The sequence below is a fragment of the Phalangium opilio genome, unplaced genomic scaffold, assembly GCF_054372755.1.
Source record: "Phalangium opilio isolate 3A_F unplaced genomic scaffold, DU_Popi_V2 ptg000054l_1, whole genome shotgun sequence".
NCBI lineage: Eukaryota > Metazoa > Arthropoda > Arachnida > Opiliones > Phalangiidae > Phalangium > Phalangium opilio.
The window spans coordinates 2,494,915-2,511,299 of record NW_028324173.1 but is presented as its reverse complement, the minus strand read 5'-3'; the positions used below and the strand labels follow the sequence as shown (position 1 = coordinate 2,511,299).

Sequence of the window (16,385 nt, the reverse complement as noted above, 5' to 3'; positions counted from 1 at the left end):
ATTTGAATTTACTTAACTTTCATCTTTATAAAACAATAACAAAAAGAAAACCTGTTTGCTTTTTACATATCTATTAAAATTTCAAAGAGGAAAAAAAAAGTGAAAAAGCCAACGTCACGCAGTGTTCCTAAGTGGTCTCCCTCCCAAGTAATGACTGCGCTCGACGCTGATTAACTTCGGTTATCGGACGAGAATCGGGGTTTTCAGTGTGATATGGCCGTTGCCGAGAGTGCTAGTTAATAATTCGAATTTAAATTAAGTGAGACAAATTAACATTCATCATTTTAAAACAATAACAAAAAGAAAACATGTTTGCTTTTTTCATATCTATTAAAATTTAAAAGAGGAAAAAAAAGTGAAAAAGTCAACGGCACGCAGTGTTCCTTAGTGGTCTCCCTCCCAAGTAGTGACTGCGCTCGACGCTGCTAACTTCGGTTATCGGACGAGAACCGGTGTATTCAGCGTGATATGGCCGTTGCCGAGAGTGCTAGTTTTTAATTTGAATTTACTTAACTTTCATCTTTATAAAACAATAACAAAAAGAAGATATGTTGGCTTTTTTCATATCTGGTGGAATTTGAAAGAGGAAACAAAAGTGAAAAAGCAAACGGCACGCAGTATTCCCAAGTACTGACTGCGCTCGACGCTGCTAACGTCGGCGATCGGACGAGAACCGGTGTTCTCAGCGTGATATGGCCGTTGCCGAGAGTGCTAGATAATAATTCGAATTTAAATTAAGTGAGACAAATTAACCTTCATCTTTTTAAAACAATAACAAAAAGAAAATATGTTTGCTTTTTTCATATCTATTAAAATTTAAAAGAGGAAAAAAAAGTGAAAAAGCCAACGGCACGCAGTGATCCTAAGTGGTCTCCCTCCCAAGTAATGACTGCGCTCGACGCTGCTTAACTTCGGTTACGGGACGAGAATCGGTGTATTCAGCGTGATATGGCCGTTGCCGAGAGTGCTAGTTAATAATTTGAATTTAATTAACTTTCATCTTTATAAAACAATAAAAAAAGATATGTTTGCTTTTTTCATATCTGGTGGAATTTGAAAGAGGAAACAAAAGTGAAAAAACAAACGGCACGCAGTATTCCCAAATACTGTATGCGCTCGACGCTGCTTAACTTCGGTGATCGGACGTAAACCGGTGTTTTCAGCGTTATATGGCCGTTGCCGAGAGTGCTAGTTAATAATTCGAATTTAAATTAAGTAAGACAAATTAACCTTCATCATTTTAAAACAATAACAAAAAGAAAACCTGTTTGCTTTTTACATATCTATTAAAATTTAAAAGAGGAAAAAAAAGTGAAAAAGCCAACGGCACGCAGTGTTCCTAAGTGGTCTCCCTCCCAAGTAATGACTGCGCTCGACGCTGCTTAACTTCGGTTATCGGACGAGAATCGGTGTTTTCAGCGTGATATGGCCGTTGCCGAGAGTGCTAGTTAATAATTCGAATTTAAATTAAGTGAGACAAATTAACCTTCATCATTTTAAAACAATAACAAAAAGAAAACATGTTTGCTTTTTTCGTATCTATTAAAATTTAAAAGAGGAAAAAAAAGTGAAAAAGTCAACGGCACGCAGTGTTCCTAAGTGGTCTCCCTCCCAAGTAGTGACTGCGCTTGACGCTGCTTAACTTCGGTTATCGGACGAGAACCGGTGTATTCAGCGTGATATGGCCGTTGCCGAGAGTGCTAGTTAATAATTTAAATTTAATTAACTTTCATCTTTATAAAACAATAACAAAAAGAAGATATGTTTGCTTTTTTCATATCTGGTGGAATTAGAAAGAGGAAACAAAAGTGAAAAAGCAAACGGCACGCAGTATTCTAAAGTACTGACTGCCCTCGAAGCTGCTAACGTCGGCGATCGGATGAGAACCGGTGTTCTCAGCGTGATATGGCCGTTGCCGAAAGTGCTAGATAATAATTCGAATTTAAATTAAGTGAGACAAATTAACCTTCATCTTTTTAAAACAATAACAAAAAGAAAATATGTTTGCTTTTTTCATATCTATTGGAATTTAAAAGAGGAAAAAAAAGTGAAAAAGCTAACGGCACGCAGTGTTCCGAAGTGGTCGCCCTCCCAAGTACTGACTGCGCTCGACGCTGCTTAACTTCGGTTATCGGACGAGAACCGGTGTATTCAGCGTGATATGGCCGTTGCCGAGAGTGCTAGTTAATAATTTGAATTTAATTAACTTTCATCTTTATAAAACAATAAAAAAAGATATGTTTGCTTTTTTCATATCTGGTGGAATTTGAAAGAGGAAACAAAAGTGAAAAAACAAACGGCACGCAGTATTCCCAAATACTGTATGCGCTCGACGCTGCTTAACTTCGGTGATCGGACGTGAACCGGTGTTTTCAGCGTGATATGGCCGTTGCCGAGAGTGCTAGTTAATAATTCGAATTTAAATTAAGTGAGATAAATTAACCTTCATCATTTTAAAACAATAACAAAAAGAAAACCTGTTTGCTTTTTTCATATCTATAAAAATTTAAAAGAGGAAAAAAAAAGTGAAAAAGCCAACGGCACGCAGTGTTCCTAAGTGGTCTCCCTCCCAAGTAATGACTGCGCTCGACGCTGCTTAACTTCGGTTATCGCACGAGAATCGGTGTTTTCAGCGTGATACTGCCGTTGCCGAGAGTGCTAGTTAATAATTTGAATTTAATTAACTTTCATCTTTATAAAACAATAACAAAAAGAAGATATGTTTGCTTTTTTCATATCTGGTGGAATTTGAAAGAGGAAACAAAAGTGAAAAAGCAAACGGCACGCAGTATTCCCAAGTACTGACTGCGCTCGACGCTGCTAACGTCGGCGATCGGACGAGAACCGGTGTTCTCAGCGTGATATGGCCGTTGCCGAGAGTGCTAGATAATAATTCGAATTAAAATTAAGTGAGACAAATTAACCTTCATCTTTTTAAAACAATAACAAAAAGAAAATATGTTTGCTTTTTTCATATCTAATGGAATTTAAAAGAGGAAAAAAAAGTGAAAACGCTAACGGCACGCAGTGTTCCTAAGTGGTCGCCCTCCCAAGTACTGACTGCGCTCGACGCTGCTTAACTTCGGTTATCGGACGAGAACCGGTGTATTCAGCGTGATATGGCCGTTGCCGAGAGTGCTAGTTAATAATTTGAATTTAATTAACTTTCATCTTTATAAAACAATAACAAAAAGATATGTTTGCTTTTTTCATATCTGGTGGAATTTGAAAGAGGAAACAAAAGTGAAAAAACAAACGGCACGCAGTATTCCCAAATACTGTATGCGCTCGACGCTGCTTAACTTCGGTGATCGGACGTAAACCGGTGTTTTCAGCGTTATATGGCCGTTGCCGAGAGTGCTAGTTAATAATTCGAATTTAAATTAAGTGAGACAAATTAACCTTCATCATTTTAAAACAATAACAAAAAGAAAACCTGTTTGCTTTTTACATATCTATGAAAATTTAAAAGAGGAAAAAAAAGTGAAAAAGCCAACGGCACGCAGTGTTCCTAAGTGGTCTCCCTCCCACGTAATGACTGCGCTCTACGCTGCTTAACTTCGGTTATCGGACGACAATCGGTGTTTTCAGCGTGATATGGCCGTTGCCGAGAGTGCTAGTTAATAATTTGAATTTAATTAACTTTCATCTTTATAAAACAATAACAAAAAGAAGATATGTTTGCTTTTTTCATATCTGGTGGAATTTAAAGGAGGAAACAAAAGTGAAAAAGCCAACGGCACGCAGTATTCCCAAGTACTCTATGCGCTCGACGCTGCTTAACTTCGGTGATCGGACGTGAAACGGTGTTTTCAGCGTGATATGGCCGTTGCCGAGAGTGCTAGTTAATAATTCGAATTTAAATTAAGTGAGACAAATTAACCTTCATCATTTTAAAACAATAACAAAAAGAAAACATGTTTGCTTTTTTCATATCTATTAAAATTTAAAAGAGGAAAAAAAAGTGAAAAAGCCAACGGTACGCAGTGTTCCTAAGTGGTCTCTCTCTCCCATGTAGTGACTGCGCTCGACGCCGCTTAACTTCGGTTATCGGACGAGAACCGGTGTATTCAGCGTGATATGGCCGTTGCCGAGAGTGCTAGTTAATAATTTGAATTAATTAACTTTCATCTTTATAAAACAATAACAAAAAGATATGTTTGCTTTTTTCATATCTGGTGGAATTTGAAAGAGGAAACAAAAGTGAAAAAACAAACGGCACGCAGTATTCCCAAATACTGTATGCGCTCGACGCTGCTTAACTTCGGTGATCGGACGTAAACCGGTGTTTTCAGCGTTATATGGCCGTTGCCGAGAGTGCTAGTTAATAATTCGAATTTAAATTAAGTGAGACAAATTAACCTTCATCATTTTAAAACAATAACAAAAAGAAAACCTGTTTGCTTTTTACATATCTATTAAAATTTAAAAGAGGAAAAAAAAGTGAAAAAGCCAACGGCACGCAGTGTTCCTAAGTGGTCTCCCTCCCAAGTAATGACTGCGCTCTACGCTGCTTAACTTCGGTTATCGGACGAGAACCGGTGTATTCAGCGTGATATGGCCGTTGCCGAGAGTGCTAGTTAATAATTCGAATTTAAATTAAGTGAGACAAATTAACCTTCATCATTTTAAAACAATAACAAAAAGAAGATATGTTTGCTTTTTTCATATCTGGTGGAATTTAAAGGAGGAAACAAAAGTGAAAAAGCCAACGGCACGCAGTATTCCCAAGTACTCTATGCGCTCGACGCTGCTTAACTTCGGTGATCGGACGTGAAACGGTGTTTTCAGCGTGATATGGCCGTTGCCGAGAGTGCTAGTTAATAATTCGAATTTAAATTAAGTGAGACAAATTAACCTTCATCATTTTTAAACAATAACAAAAAGAAAACATGTTTGCTTTTTTCATATCTATTAAAATTTAAAAGAGGAAAAAAAGTGAAAAAGCCAACGGTACGCAGTGTTCCTAAGTGGTCTCTCTCTCCCATGTAGTGACTGCGCTCGACGCCGCTTAACTTCGGTTATCGGACGAGAACCGGTGTATTCAGCGTGATATGGCCGTTGCCGAGAGTGCTAGTTAATAATTTGAATTTAATTAACTTTCATCTTTATAAAACAATAACAAAAAGATATGTTTGCTTTTTTCATATCTGGTGGAATTTGAAAGAGGAAACAAAAGTGAAAAAACAAACGGCACGCAGTATTCCCAAATACTGTATGCGCTCGACGCTGCTTAACTTCGGTGATCGGACGTAAACCGGTGTTTTCAGCGTTATATGGCCGTTGCCGAGAGTGCTAGTTAATAATTCGAATTTAAATTAAGTGAGTCAAATTAACCTTCATCATTTTAAAACAATAACAAAAAGAAAACCTGTTTGCTTTTTACATATCTATTAAAATTTAAAAGAGGAAAAAAAAGTGAAAAAGCCAACGGCACGCAGTGTTCCTAAGTGGTCTCCCTCCCAAGTTATGACTGCGCTCTACGCTGCTTAACTTTGGTTATCGGACGAGAATCGGTGTTTTCAGCGTGATATGGCCGTTGCCGAGAGTGCTAGTTAATAATTCGAATTTAAATTAAGTGAGACAAATTAACCTTCATCATTTTAAAACAATAACAAAAAGAAAACCTGTTTGCTTTTTACATATCTATTAAAATTTAAAAGAGGAAAAAAAGTGAAAAAGCCAACGGCACGCAGTGTTCCTAAGTGGTCTCTCTCTCCCATGTAGTGACTGCGCTCGACGCCGCTTAACTTCGGTTATCGGACGAGAACCGGTGTATTCAGCGTGATATGGCCGTTGCCGAGAGTGCTAGTTAATAATTTGAATTAATTAACTTTCATCTTTATAAAACAATAACAAAAAGATATGTTTGCTTTTTTCATATCTGGTGGAATTTGAAAGAGGAAACAAAAGTGAAAAAACAAACGGCACGCAGTATTCCCAAATACTGTATGCGCTCGACGCTTCTTAACTTCGGTGATCGGACGTAAACCGGTGTTTTCAGCGTTATATGGCCGTTGCCGAGAGTGCTAGTTAATAATTCGAATTTAAATTAAGTGAGTCAAATTAACCTTCATCATTTTAAAACAATAACAAAAAGAAAACCTGTTTGCTTTTTACATATCTATTAAAATTTAAAAGAGGAAAAAAAAGTGAAAAAGCCAACGGCACGCAGTGTTCCTAAGTGGTCTCCCTCCCAAGTTATGACTGCGCTCTACGCTGCTTAACTTTGGTTATCGGACGAGAATCGGTGTTTTCAGCGTGATATGGCCGTTGCCGAGAGTGCTAGTTAATAATTCGAATTTAAATTAAGTGAGACAAATTAACCTTCATCATTTTAAAACAATAACAAAAAGAAAACCTGTTTGCTTTTTACATATCTGGTGGAATTTAAAGGAGGAAACAAAAGTGAAAAAGCCAACGGCACGCAGTGTTCCTAAGTGGTCTCCCTCCCAAATAATGACTGCGCTCGACGCTGCTTAACTTCGGTTATCGGACGAGAACCGGTGTATTCAGCGTGATATGGCCGTTGCCGAAAGTGCTGGTTAATAATTTGAATTTAATTAACTTTCATCTTTATAAAACAATAACAAAAATAAGATATGTTTGCTTTTTTCATATCTGGTGGAATTTGAAAGAGGAAACAAAAGTGAAAAAACAAACGGCACGCAGTATTCCCAAGTACTGAATGCGCTCGACGCTGCTTAACTTCGGTGATCGGACGTGAACCGGTGTTTTCAGCGTGATATGGCCGTTGCCGAGAGTGCTAGTTAATAATTCGAATTTAAATTAAGTGAGACAAATTAACCTTCATCATTTTAAAACAATAACAAAAAGAAAACATGTTTGCTTTTTTCATATCTATTAAAATTTAAAAGAGGAAAAAAAGTGAAAAAGCCAACGGCACGCAGTGTTCCTAAGTGGTCTCCCTCCCTAGTAGTGACTGCGCTCGACGCTGCTTAACTTCGGCTATCGGACGAGAACCGGTGTATTCAGCGTGATATGGCCGTTGCTGAGAGTGCTAGTTAATAATTTGAATTTAATTAACTTTCATCTTTATAAAACAATAACAAAAAAGAAGACATGTTTGCTTTTTTCATATCTGGTGGATTTTGAAAGAGGAAACAAAAGTGAAAAATCCAACGGCACGCAGTATTCCCAAGCACTGTATGCGCTCGACGCTGCTTAACTTCGGTGATCGGACGTGAACCGGTGTTTTCATCGTGATATGGCCGTTGCCGAGAGTGCTAGTTAATAATTCGAATTTAAATTAAGTGAGACAAATTAACCTTCATCATTTTAAAACAATAACAAAAAGAAAACCTGTTTGCTTTTTACATATCTATTAAAATTTAAAAGTGGAAAAAAAAGTGAAAAACCCAACGGCACGCAGTGATCCTAAGTGGTCTCCCTCCCAAGTAATGACTGCGCTCGACGCTGCTTAACTTCGGTTATGGGACGAGAATCGGTGTATTCAGCGTGATATGGCCGTTGCCGAGAGTGCTAGTTAATAATTTGAATTTAATTAACTTTCATCTTTATAAAACAATAACAAAAAGAAGATATGTTTGCTTTTTTCATAACTGGTGGAATTTGAAAGAGGAAACAAAAGTGAAAAAGCAAACGGCACGCAGTATTCCCAAGTACTGACTGCGCTCGACGCTGCTAACGTCGGCGATCGGACGAGAACCGGTGTTCTCAGGGTGATATGGCCGTTGCCGAGAGTGCTAGATAATAATTCGAATTTAAATTAAGTGAGACAAATTAACCTTCATCTTTTTAAAACAATAACAAAAAGAAAATATGTTTGCTTTTTTCATATCTATTGGAATTTAAAAGTGGAAAAAAAAGTGAAAAAGCTAACGGCACGCAGCGTTCCTAAGTGGTCGCCCTCCCAAGTACTGACTGCGCTCGACGCTGCTTAACTTCGGTTATCGGACGAGAACCGGTGTATTCAGCGTGATATGCCCGTTGCCGAGAGTGCTAGTTAATAATTCGAATTTAAATTAAGTGAGACAAAAAAACCTTCATCATTTTAAAACAATAACAAAAAGAAGATATGTTTGCTTTTTTCATATCTGGTGGAATTTAAAGGAGGAAACAAAAGTGAAAAAGCCAACGGCACGCAGTATTCCCAAGTACTCTATGCGCTCGACGCTGCTTAACTTCGGTGATCGGACGTGAAACGGTGTTTTCAGCGTGATATGGCCGTTGCCGAGAGTGCTAGTTAATAATTCGAATTTAAATTAAGTGAGACAAATTAACCTTCATCATTTTAAAACAATAACAAAAAGAAAACATGTTTGCTTTTTTCATATCTATTAAAATTTAAAAGAGGAAAAAAAAGTGAAAAAGCCAACGGTACGCAGTGTTCCTAAGTGGTCTCTCTCTCCCATGTAGTGACTGCGCTCGACGCCGCTTAACTTCGGTTATCGGACGAGAACCGGTGTATTCAGCGTGATATGGCCGTTGCCGAGAGTGCTAGTTAATAATTTGAATTTAATTAACTTTCATCTTTATAAAACAATAACAAAAAGAAAACCTGTTTGCTTTTTACATATCTATTAAAATTTCAAAGAGGAAAAAAAAAGTGAAAAAGCCAACGGCACGCAGTGTTCCTAAGTGGTCTCCCTCCCAAGTAATGACTGCGCTCGACGCTGATTAACTTCGGTTATCGGACGAGAATCGGTGTTTTCAGTGTGATATGGCCGTTGCCGAGAGTGCTAGTTAATAATTCGAATTTAAATTAAGTGAGACAAATTAACCTTCATCATTTTAAAACATTAACAAAAAGAAAACATGTTTCCTTTTTTCATATCTATTAAAATTTAAAAGAGGAAAAAAAAGTGAAAAAGTCAACGGCACGCAGTGTTCCTAAGTGGTCTCCCTCCCAAGTAGTGACTGCGCTCGACGCTGCTAACTTCGTTTATCGGACGAGAACCGGTGTATTCAGCGTGATATGGCCGTTGCCGAGAGTGCTAGTTAATAATTTGAATTTACTTAACTTTCATCTTTATAAAACAATAACAAAAAGAAGATATGTTTGCTTTTTTCATATCTGGTGGAATTTGAAAGAGGAAACAAAAAGTGAAAAAGCCAACGGCACGCAGTGTGCCTAAGTGGTCTCCCTCCCAAGTAATGACTGCGCTCGACGCTGATTAACTTCGGTTATCGGACGAGAATCGGTGTTTTCAGTGTGATATGGCCGTTGCCGAGAGTGCTAGTTAATAATTCGAATTTAAATTAAGTGAGACAAATTAACCTTCATCATTTTAAAACATTAACAAAAAGAAAACATGTTTCCTTTTTTCATATCTATTAAAATTTAAAAGAGGAAAAAAAAGTGAAAAAGTCAACGGCACGCAGTGTTCCTAAGTGGTCTCCCTCCCAAGTAGTGACTGCGCTCGACGCTGCTAACTTCGGTTATCGGACGAGAACCGGTGTATTCAGCGTGATATGGCCGTTGCCGAGAGTGCTAGTTAATAATTTGAATTTACTTAACTTTCATCTTTATAAAACAATAACAAAAAGAAAACCTGTTTGCTTTTTACATATCTATTAAAATTTCAAAGAGGAAAAAAAAAGTGAAAAAGCCAACGGCACGCAGTGTTCCTAAGTGGTCTCCCTCCCAAGTAATGACTGCGCTCGACGCTGATTAACTTCGGTTATCGGACGAGAATCGGTGTTTTCAGTGTGATATGGCCGTTGCCGAGAGTGCTAGTTAATAATTCGAATTTAAATTAAGTGAGACAAATTAACCTTCATCATTTTAAAACATTAACAAAAAGAAAACATGTTTCCTTTTTTCATATCTATTAAAATTTAAAAGAGGAAAAAAATGTGAAAAAGTCAACGGCACGCAGTGTTCCTAAGTGGTCTCCCTCCCAAGTAGTGACTGCGCTCGACGCTGCTTAACTTCGGTGATCGGACGTAAACCGGTGTTTTCAGCGTTATATGGCCGTTGGCGAGAGTGCTAGTTAATAATTCGAATTTAAATTAAGTGAGACAAATTAACCTTCATCATTTTAAAACAATAACAAAAAGAAAACCTGTTTGCTTTTTACATATCTATTAAAATTTCAAAGAGGAAAAAAAAAGTGAAAAAGCCAACGGCACGCAGTGTTCCTAAGTGGTCTCCCTCCCAAGTAATGACTGCGCTCGACGCTGATTAACTTCGGTTATCGGACGAGAATCGGTGTTTTCAGTGTGATATGGCCGTTGCCGAGAGTGCTAGTAAATAATTCGAATTTAAATTAAGTGAGACAAATTAACCTTCATCATTTTAAAACATTAACAAAAAGAAAACATGTTTCCTTTTTTCATATCTATTAAAATTTAAAAGAGGAAAAAAAAGTGAAAAAGTCAACGGCACGCAGTGTTCCTAAGTGGTCTCCCTCCCAAGTAGTGACTGCGCTCGACGCTGCTAACTTCGGTTATCGGACGAGAACCGGTGTATTCAGCGTGATATGGCCGTTGCCGAGAGTGCTAGTTAATAATTTGAATTTACTTAACTTTCATCTTTATAAAACAATAACAAAAAAAAACCTGTTTGCTTTTTACATATCTATTAAAATTTCAAAGAGGAAAAAAAAAGTGAAAAAGCCAACGTCACGCAGTGTTCCTAAGTGGTCTCCCTCCCAAGTAATGACTGCGCTCGACGCTGATTAACTTCGGTTATCGGACGAGAATCGGTGTTTTCAGTGTGATATGGCCGTTGCCGAGAGTGCTAGTTAATAATTCGAATTTAAATTAAGTGAGACAAATTAACATTCATCATTTTAAAACAATAACAAAAAGAAAACATGTTTGCTTTTTTCATATCTATTAAAATTTAAAAGAGGAAAAAAAAGTGAAAAAGTCAACGGCACGCAGTGTTCCTTAGTGGTCTCCCTCCCAAGTAGTGACTGCGCTCGACGCTGCTAACTTCGGTTATCGGACGAGAACCGGTGTATTCAGCGTGATATGGCCGTTGCCGAGAGTGCTAGTTTTTAATTTGAATTTACTTAACTTTCATCTTTATAAAACAATAACAAAAAGAAGATATGTTGGCTTTTTTCATATCTGGTGGAATTTGAAAGAGGAAACAAAAGTGAAAAAGCAAACGGCACGCAGTATTCCCAAGTACTGACTGCGCTCGACGCTGCTAACGTCGGCGATCGGACGAGAACCGGTGTTCTCAGCGTGATATGGCCGTTGCCGAGAGTGCTAGATAATAATTCGAATTTAAATTAAGTGAGACAAATTAACCTTCATCTTTTTAAAACAATAACAAAAAGAAAATATGTTTGCTTTTTTCATATCTATTGGAATTTAAAAGAGGAAAAAAAAGTGAACAAGCTAACGGCACGCAGTGTTCCTAAGTGGTCGCCCTCCCAAGTACTGACTGCGCTCGACGCTGCTTAACTTCGGTTATCGGACGAGAACCGGTGTATTCAGCGTGATATGGCCGTTGCCGAGAGTGCTAGTTAATAATTTGAATTTAATTAACTTTCATCTTTATAAAACAATAAAAAAAGATATGTTTGCTTTTTTCATATCTGGTGGAATTTGAAAGAGGAAACAAAAGTGAAAAAACAAACGGCACGCAGTATTCCCAAATACTGTATGCGCTCGACGCTGCTTAACTTCGGTGATCGGACGTAAACCGGTGTTTTCAGCGTTATATGGCCGTTGCCGAGAGTGCTAGTTAATAATTCGAATTTAAATTAAGTAAGACAAATTAACCTTCATCATTTTAAAACAATAACAAAAAGAAAACCTGTTTGCTTTTTACATATCTATTAAAATTTAAAAGAGGAAAAAAAAGTGAAAAAGCCAACGGCACGCAGTGTTCCTAAGTGGTCTCCCTCCCAAGTAATGACTGCGCTCGACGCTGCTTAACTTCGGTTATCGGACGAGAATCGGTGTTTTCAGCGTGATATGGCCGTTGCCGAGAGTGCTAGTTAATAATTCGAATTTAAATTAAGTGAGACAAATTAACCTTCATCATTTTAAAACAATAACAAAAAGAAAACATGTTTGCTTTTTTCGTATCTATTAAAATTTAAAAGAGGAAAAAAAAGTGAAAAAGTCAACGGCACGCAGTGTTCCTAAGTGGTCTCCCTCCCAAGTAGTGACTGCGCTTGACGCTGCTTAACTTCGGTTATCGGACGAGAACCGGTGTATTCAGCGTGATATGGCCGTTGCCGAGAGTGCTAGTTAATAATTTAAATTTAATTAACTTTCATCTTTATAAAACAATAACAAAAAGAAGATATGTTTGCTTTTTTCATATCTGGTGGAATTAGAAAGAGGAAACAAAAGTGAAAAAGCAAACGGCACGCAGTATTCTAAAGTACTGACTGCCCTCGAAGCTGCTAACGTCGGCGATCGGATGAGAACCGGTGTTCTCAGCGTGATATGGCCGTTGCCGAAAGTGCTAGATAATAATTCGAATTTAAATTAAGTGAGACAAATTAACCTTCATCTTTTTAAAACAATAACAAAAAGAAAATATGTTTGCTTTTTTCATATCTATTGGAATTTAAAAGAGGAAAAAAAAGTGAAAAAGCTAACGGCACGCAGTGTTCCGAAGTGGTCGCCCTCCCAAGTACTGACTGCGCTCGACGCTGCTTAACTTCGGTTATCGGACGAGAACCGGTGTATTCAGCGTGATATGGCCGTTGCCGAGAGTGCTAGTTAATAATTTGAATTTAATTAACTTTCATCTTTATAAAACAATAAAAAAAGATATGTTTGCTTTTTTCATATCTGGTGGAATTTGAAAGAGGAAACAAAAGTGAAAAAACAAACGGCACGCAGTATTCCCAAATACTGTATGCGCTCGACGCTGCTTAACTTCGGTGATCGGACGTGAACCGGTGTTTTCAGCGTGATATGGCCGTTGCCGAGAGTGCTAGTTAATAATTCGAATTTAAATTAAGTGAGATAAATTAACCTTCATCATTTTAAAACAATAACAAAAAGAAAACCTGTTTGCTTTTTTCATATCTATAAAAATTTAAAAGAGGAAAAAAAAAGTGAAAAAGCCAACGGCACGCAGTGTTCCTAAGTGGTCTCCCTCCCAAGTAATGACTGCGCTCGACGCTGCTTAACTTCGGTTATCGCACGAGAATCGGTGTTTTCAGCGTGATACTGCCGTTGCCGAGAGTGCTAGTTAATAATTTGAATTTAATTAACTTTCATCTTTATAAAACAATAACAAAAAGAAGATATGTTTGCTTTTTTCATATCTGGTGGAATTTGAAAGAGGAAACAAAAGTGAAAAAGCAAACGGCACGCAGTATTCCCAAGTACTGACTGCGCTCGACGCTGCTAACGTCGGCGATCGGACGAGAACCGGTGTTCTCAGCGTGATATGGCCGTTGCCGAGAGTGCTAGATAATAATTCGAATTAAAATTAAGTGAGACAAATTAACCTTCATCTTTTTAAAACAATAACAAAAAGAAAATATGTTTGCTTTTTTCATATCTAATGGAATTTAAAAGAGGAAAAAAAAGTGAAAACGCTAACGGCACGCAGTGTTCCTAAGTGGTCGCCCTCCCAAGTACTGACTGCGCTCGACGCTGCTTAACTTCGGTTATCGGACGAGAACCGGTGTATTCAGCGTGATATGGCCGTTGCCGAGAGTGCTAGTTAATAATTTGAATTTAATTAACTTTCATCTTTATAAAACAATAACAAAAAGATATGTTTGCTTTTTTCATATCTGGTGGAATTTGAAAGAGGAAACAAAAGTGAAAAAACAAACGGCACGCAGTATTCCCAAATACTGTATGCGCTCGACGCTGCTTAACTTCGGTGATCGGACGTAAACCGGTGTTTTCAGCGTTATATGGCCGTTGCCGAGAGTGCTAGTTAATAATTCGAATTTAAATTAAGTGAGACAAATTAACCTTCATCATTTTAAAACAATAACAAAAAGAAAACCTGTTTGCTTTTTACATATCTATGAAAATTTAAAAGAGGAAAAAAAAGTGAAAAAGCCAACGGCACGCAGTGTTCCTAAGTGGTCTCCCTCCCACGTAATGACTGCGCTCTACGCTGCTTAACTTCGGTTATCGGACGACAATCGGTGTTTTCAACGTGATATGGCCGTTGCCGAGAGTGCTAGTTAATAATTTGAATTTAATTAACTTTCATCTTTATAAAACAATAACAAAAAGAAGATATGTTTGCTTTTTTCATATCTGGTGGAATTTAAAGGAGGAAACAAAAGTGAAAAAGCCAACGGCACGCAGTATTCCCAAGTACTCTATGCGCTCGACGCTGCTTAACTTCGGTGATCGGACGTGAAACGGTGTTTTCAGCGTGATATGGCCGTTGCCGAGAGTGCTAGTTAATAATTCGAATTTAAATTAAGTGAGACAAATTAACCTTCATCATTTTTAAACAATAACAAAAAGAAAACATGTTTGCTTTTTTCATATCTATTAAAATTTAAAAGAGGAAAAAAAGTGAAAAAGCCAACGGTACGCAGTGTTCCTAAGTGGTCTCTCTCTCCCATGTAGTGACTGCGCTCGACGCCGCTTAACTTCGGTTATCGGACGAGAACCGGTGTATTCAGCGTGATATGGCCGTTGCCGAGAGTGCTAGTTAATAATTTGAATTTAATTAACTTTCATCTTTATAAAACAATAACAAAAAGATATGTTTGCTTTTTTCATATCTGGTGGAATTTGAAAGAGGAAACAAAAGTGAAAAAACAAACGGCACGCAGTATTCCCAAATACTGTATGCGCTCGACGCTGCTTAACTTCGGTGATCGGACGTAAACCGGTGTTTTCAGCGTTATATGGCCGTTGCCGAGAGTGCTAGTTAATAATTCGAATTTAAATTAAGTGAGTCAAATTAACCTTCATCATTTTAAAACAATAACAAAAAGAAAACCTGTTTGCTTTTTACATATCTATTAAAATTTAAAAGAGGAAAAAAAAGTGAAAAAGCCAACGGCACGCAGTGTTCCTAAGTGGTCTCCCTCCCAAGTTATGACTGCGCTCTACGCTGCTTAACTTTGGTTATCGGACGAGAATCGGTGTTTTCAGCGTGATATGGCCGTTGCCGAGAGTGCTAGTTAATAATTCGAATTTAAATTAAGTGAGACAAATTAACCTTCATCATTTTAAAACAATAACAAAAAGAAAACCTGTTTGCTTTTTACATATCTATTAAAATTTAAAAGAGGAAAAAAAGTGAAAAAGCCAACGGCACGCAGTGTTCCTAAGTGGTCTCCCTCCCAAATAATGACTGCGCTCGACGCTGCTTAACTTCGGTTATCGGACGAGAACCGGTGTATTCAGCGTGATATGGCCGTTGCCGAAAGTTCTAGTTAATAATTTGAATTAATTAACTTTCATCTTTATAAAACAATAACAAAAAGATATGTTTGCTTTTTTCATATCTGGTGGAATTTGAAAGAGGAAACAAAAGTGAAAAAACAAACGGCACGCAGTATTCCCAAATACTGTATGCGCTCGACGCTGCTTAACTTCGGTGATCGGACGTAAACCGGTGTTTTCAGCGTTATATGGCCGTTGCCGAGAGTGCTAGTTAATAATTCGAATTTAAATTAAGTGAGACAAATTAACCTTCATCATTTTAAAACAATAACAAAAAGAAAACCTGTTTGCTTTTTACATATCTATTAAAATTTAAAAGAGGAAAAAAAAGTGAAAAAGCCAACGGCACGCAGTGTTCCTAAGTGGTCTCCCTCCCAAGTAATGACTGCGCTCTACGCTGCTTAACTTCGGTTATCGGACGGGAACCGGTGTATTCAGCGTGATATGGCCGTTGCCGAGAGTGCTAGTTAATAATTCGAATTTAAATTAAGTGAGACAAATTAACCTTCATCATTTTAAAACAATAACAAAAAGAAGATATGTTTGCTTTTTTCATATCTGGTGGAATTTAAAGGAGGAAACAAAAGTGAAAAAGCCAACGGCACGCAGTATTCCCAAGTACTCTATGCGCTCGACGCTGCTTAACTTCGGTGATCGGACGTGAAACGGTGTTTTCAGCGTGATATGGCCGTTGCCGAGAGTGCTAGTTAATAATTCGAATTTAAATTAAGTGAGACAAATTAACCTTCATCATTTTAAAACAATAACAAAAAGAAAACCTGTTTGCTTTTTACATATCTATTAAAATTTAAAAGAGGAAAAAAAAGTGAAAAAGCCAACGGCACGCAGTGTTCCTAAGTGGTCTCCCTCCCAAGTAATGACTGCGCTCTACGCTGCTTAACTTCGGTTATCGGACGGGAACCGGTGTATTCAGCGTGATATGGCCGTTGCCGAGAGTGCTAGTTAATAATTCGAATTTAAATTAAGTGAGACAAAAAAACCTTCATCATTTTAAAACAATAACAAAAAGAAGATATGTTTGCTTT

General features: G+C 37.7%; 37 pseudogenes; all 37 read right to left on the bottom strand.

Annotated features, from left to right (window-relative positions):
• Positions 1 to 362: 362 nt before the first annotated feature.
• Positions 363 to 480, bottom strand: LOC149670336 (5S ribosomal RNA; annotated as a pseudogene).
• A 361-nt stretch (positions 481 to 841) lies between these two features.
• On the bottom strand, positions 842 to 960 carry LOC149670335 (5S ribosomal RNA; annotated as a pseudogene).
• Positions 961 to 1,318: 358 nt separating this feature from the next.
• LOC149670334 (5S ribosomal RNA) lies at positions 1,319 to 1,437 on the bottom strand (annotated as a pseudogene).
• Positions 1,438 to 1,574: 137 nt separating this feature from the next.
• LOC149670333 (5S ribosomal RNA) lies at positions 1,575 to 1,693 on the bottom strand (annotated as a pseudogene).
• A 361-nt stretch (positions 1,694 to 2,054) lies between these two features.
• Positions 2,055 to 2,173, bottom strand: LOC149670332 (5S ribosomal RNA; annotated as a pseudogene).
• A 359-nt stretch (positions 2,174 to 2,532) lies between these two features.
• LOC149670331 (5S ribosomal RNA) lies at positions 2,533 to 2,651 on the bottom strand (annotated as a pseudogene).
• Positions 2,652 to 3,012: 361 nt separating this feature from the next.
• On the bottom strand, positions 3,013 to 3,131 carry LOC149670330 (5S ribosomal RNA; annotated as a pseudogene).
• Positions 3,132 to 3,490: 359 nt separating this feature from the next.
• LOC149670329 (5S ribosomal RNA) lies at positions 3,491 to 3,609 on the bottom strand (annotated as a pseudogene).
• Positions 3,610 to 4,450: 841 nt separating this feature from the next.
• On the bottom strand, positions 4,451 to 4,569 carry LOC149670328 (5S ribosomal RNA; annotated as a pseudogene).
• Positions 4,570 to 5,425: 856 nt separating this feature from the next.
• LOC149670327 (5S ribosomal RNA) lies at positions 5,426 to 5,544 on the bottom strand (annotated as a pseudogene).
• A 136-nt stretch (positions 5,545 to 5,680) lies between these two features.
• On the bottom strand, positions 5,681 to 5,801 carry LOC149670326 (5S ribosomal RNA; annotated as a pseudogene).
• A 358-nt stretch (positions 5,802 to 6,159) lies between these two features.
• LOC149670325 (5S ribosomal RNA) lies at positions 6,160 to 6,278 on the bottom strand (annotated as a pseudogene).
• A 137-nt stretch (positions 6,279 to 6,415) lies between these two features.
• Positions 6,416 to 6,534, bottom strand: LOC149670324 (5S ribosomal RNA; annotated as a pseudogene).
• A 122-nt stretch (positions 6,535 to 6,656) lies between these two features.
• Positions 6,657 to 6,759, bottom strand: LOC149670323 (5S ribosomal RNA; annotated as a pseudogene).
• Positions 6,760 to 6,895: 136 nt separating this feature from the next.
• On the bottom strand, positions 6,896 to 7,014 carry LOC149670322 (5S ribosomal RNA; annotated as a pseudogene).
• An 843-nt stretch (positions 7,015 to 7,857) lies between these two features.
• LOC149670321 (5S ribosomal RNA) lies at positions 7,858 to 7,976 on the bottom strand (annotated as a pseudogene).
• Positions 7,977 to 8,597: 621 nt separating this feature from the next.
• On the bottom strand, positions 8,598 to 8,716 carry LOC149670320 (5S ribosomal RNA; annotated as a pseudogene).
• A 137-nt stretch (positions 8,717 to 8,853) lies between these two features.
• LOC149670319 (5S ribosomal RNA) lies at positions 8,854 to 8,971 on the bottom strand (annotated as a pseudogene).
• Positions 8,972 to 9,094: 123 nt separating this feature from the next.
• On the bottom strand, positions 9,095 to 9,213 carry LOC149670318 (5S ribosomal RNA; annotated as a pseudogene).
• Positions 9,214 to 9,350: 137 nt separating this feature from the next.
• LOC149670317 (5S ribosomal RNA) lies at positions 9,351 to 9,468 on the bottom strand (annotated as a pseudogene).
• Positions 9,469 to 9,591: 123 nt separating this feature from the next.
• Positions 9,592 to 9,710, bottom strand: LOC149670316 (5S ribosomal RNA; annotated as a pseudogene).
• A 137-nt stretch (positions 9,711 to 9,847) lies between these two features.
• LOC149670315 (5S ribosomal RNA) lies at positions 9,848 to 9,966 on the bottom strand (annotated as a pseudogene).
• Positions 9,967 to 10,104: 138 nt separating this feature from the next.
• LOC149670314 (5S ribosomal RNA) lies at positions 10,105 to 10,223 on the bottom strand (annotated as a pseudogene).
• A 137-nt stretch (positions 10,224 to 10,360) lies between these two features.
• Positions 10,361 to 10,478, bottom strand: LOC149670313 (5S ribosomal RNA; annotated as a pseudogene).
• A 122-nt stretch (positions 10,479 to 10,600) lies between these two features.
• On the bottom strand, positions 10,601 to 10,719 carry LOC149670312 (5S ribosomal RNA; annotated as a pseudogene).
• A 137-nt stretch (positions 10,720 to 10,856) lies between these two features.
• LOC149670311 (5S ribosomal RNA) lies at positions 10,857 to 10,974 on the bottom strand (annotated as a pseudogene).
• A 361-nt stretch (positions 10,975 to 11,335) lies between these two features.
• On the bottom strand, positions 11,336 to 11,454 carry LOC149670310 (5S ribosomal RNA; annotated as a pseudogene).
• A 358-nt stretch (positions 11,455 to 11,812) lies between these two features.
• LOC149670309 (5S ribosomal RNA) lies at positions 11,813 to 11,931 on the bottom strand (annotated as a pseudogene).
• A 137-nt stretch (positions 11,932 to 12,068) lies between these two features.
• On the bottom strand, positions 12,069 to 12,187 carry LOC149670308 (5S ribosomal RNA; annotated as a pseudogene).
• A 361-nt stretch (positions 12,188 to 12,548) lies between these two features.
• LOC149670307 (5S ribosomal RNA) lies at positions 12,549 to 12,667 on the bottom strand (annotated as a pseudogene).
• Positions 12,668 to 13,026: 359 nt separating this feature from the next.
• LOC149670306 (5S ribosomal RNA) lies at positions 13,027 to 13,145 on the bottom strand (annotated as a pseudogene).
• A 361-nt stretch (positions 13,146 to 13,506) lies between these two features.
• Positions 13,507 to 13,625, bottom strand: LOC149670305 (5S ribosomal RNA; annotated as a pseudogene).
• Positions 13,626 to 13,984: 359 nt separating this feature from the next.
• Positions 13,985 to 14,103, bottom strand: LOC149670304 (5S ribosomal RNA; annotated as a pseudogene).
• Positions 14,104 to 14,944: 841 nt separating this feature from the next.
• On the bottom strand, positions 14,945 to 15,063 carry LOC149670303 (5S ribosomal RNA; annotated as a pseudogene).
• Positions 15,064 to 15,199: 136 nt separating this feature from the next.
• LOC149670302 (5S ribosomal RNA) lies at positions 15,200 to 15,318 on the bottom strand (annotated as a pseudogene).
• Positions 15,319 to 15,676: 358 nt separating this feature from the next.
• On the bottom strand, positions 15,677 to 15,795 carry LOC149670301 (5S ribosomal RNA; annotated as a pseudogene).
• A 377-nt stretch (positions 15,796 to 16,172) lies between these two features.
• LOC149670300 (5S ribosomal RNA) lies at positions 16,173 to 16,291 on the bottom strand (annotated as a pseudogene).
• Between the last annotated feature and the right edge of the window lie 94 nt (positions 16,292 to 16,385).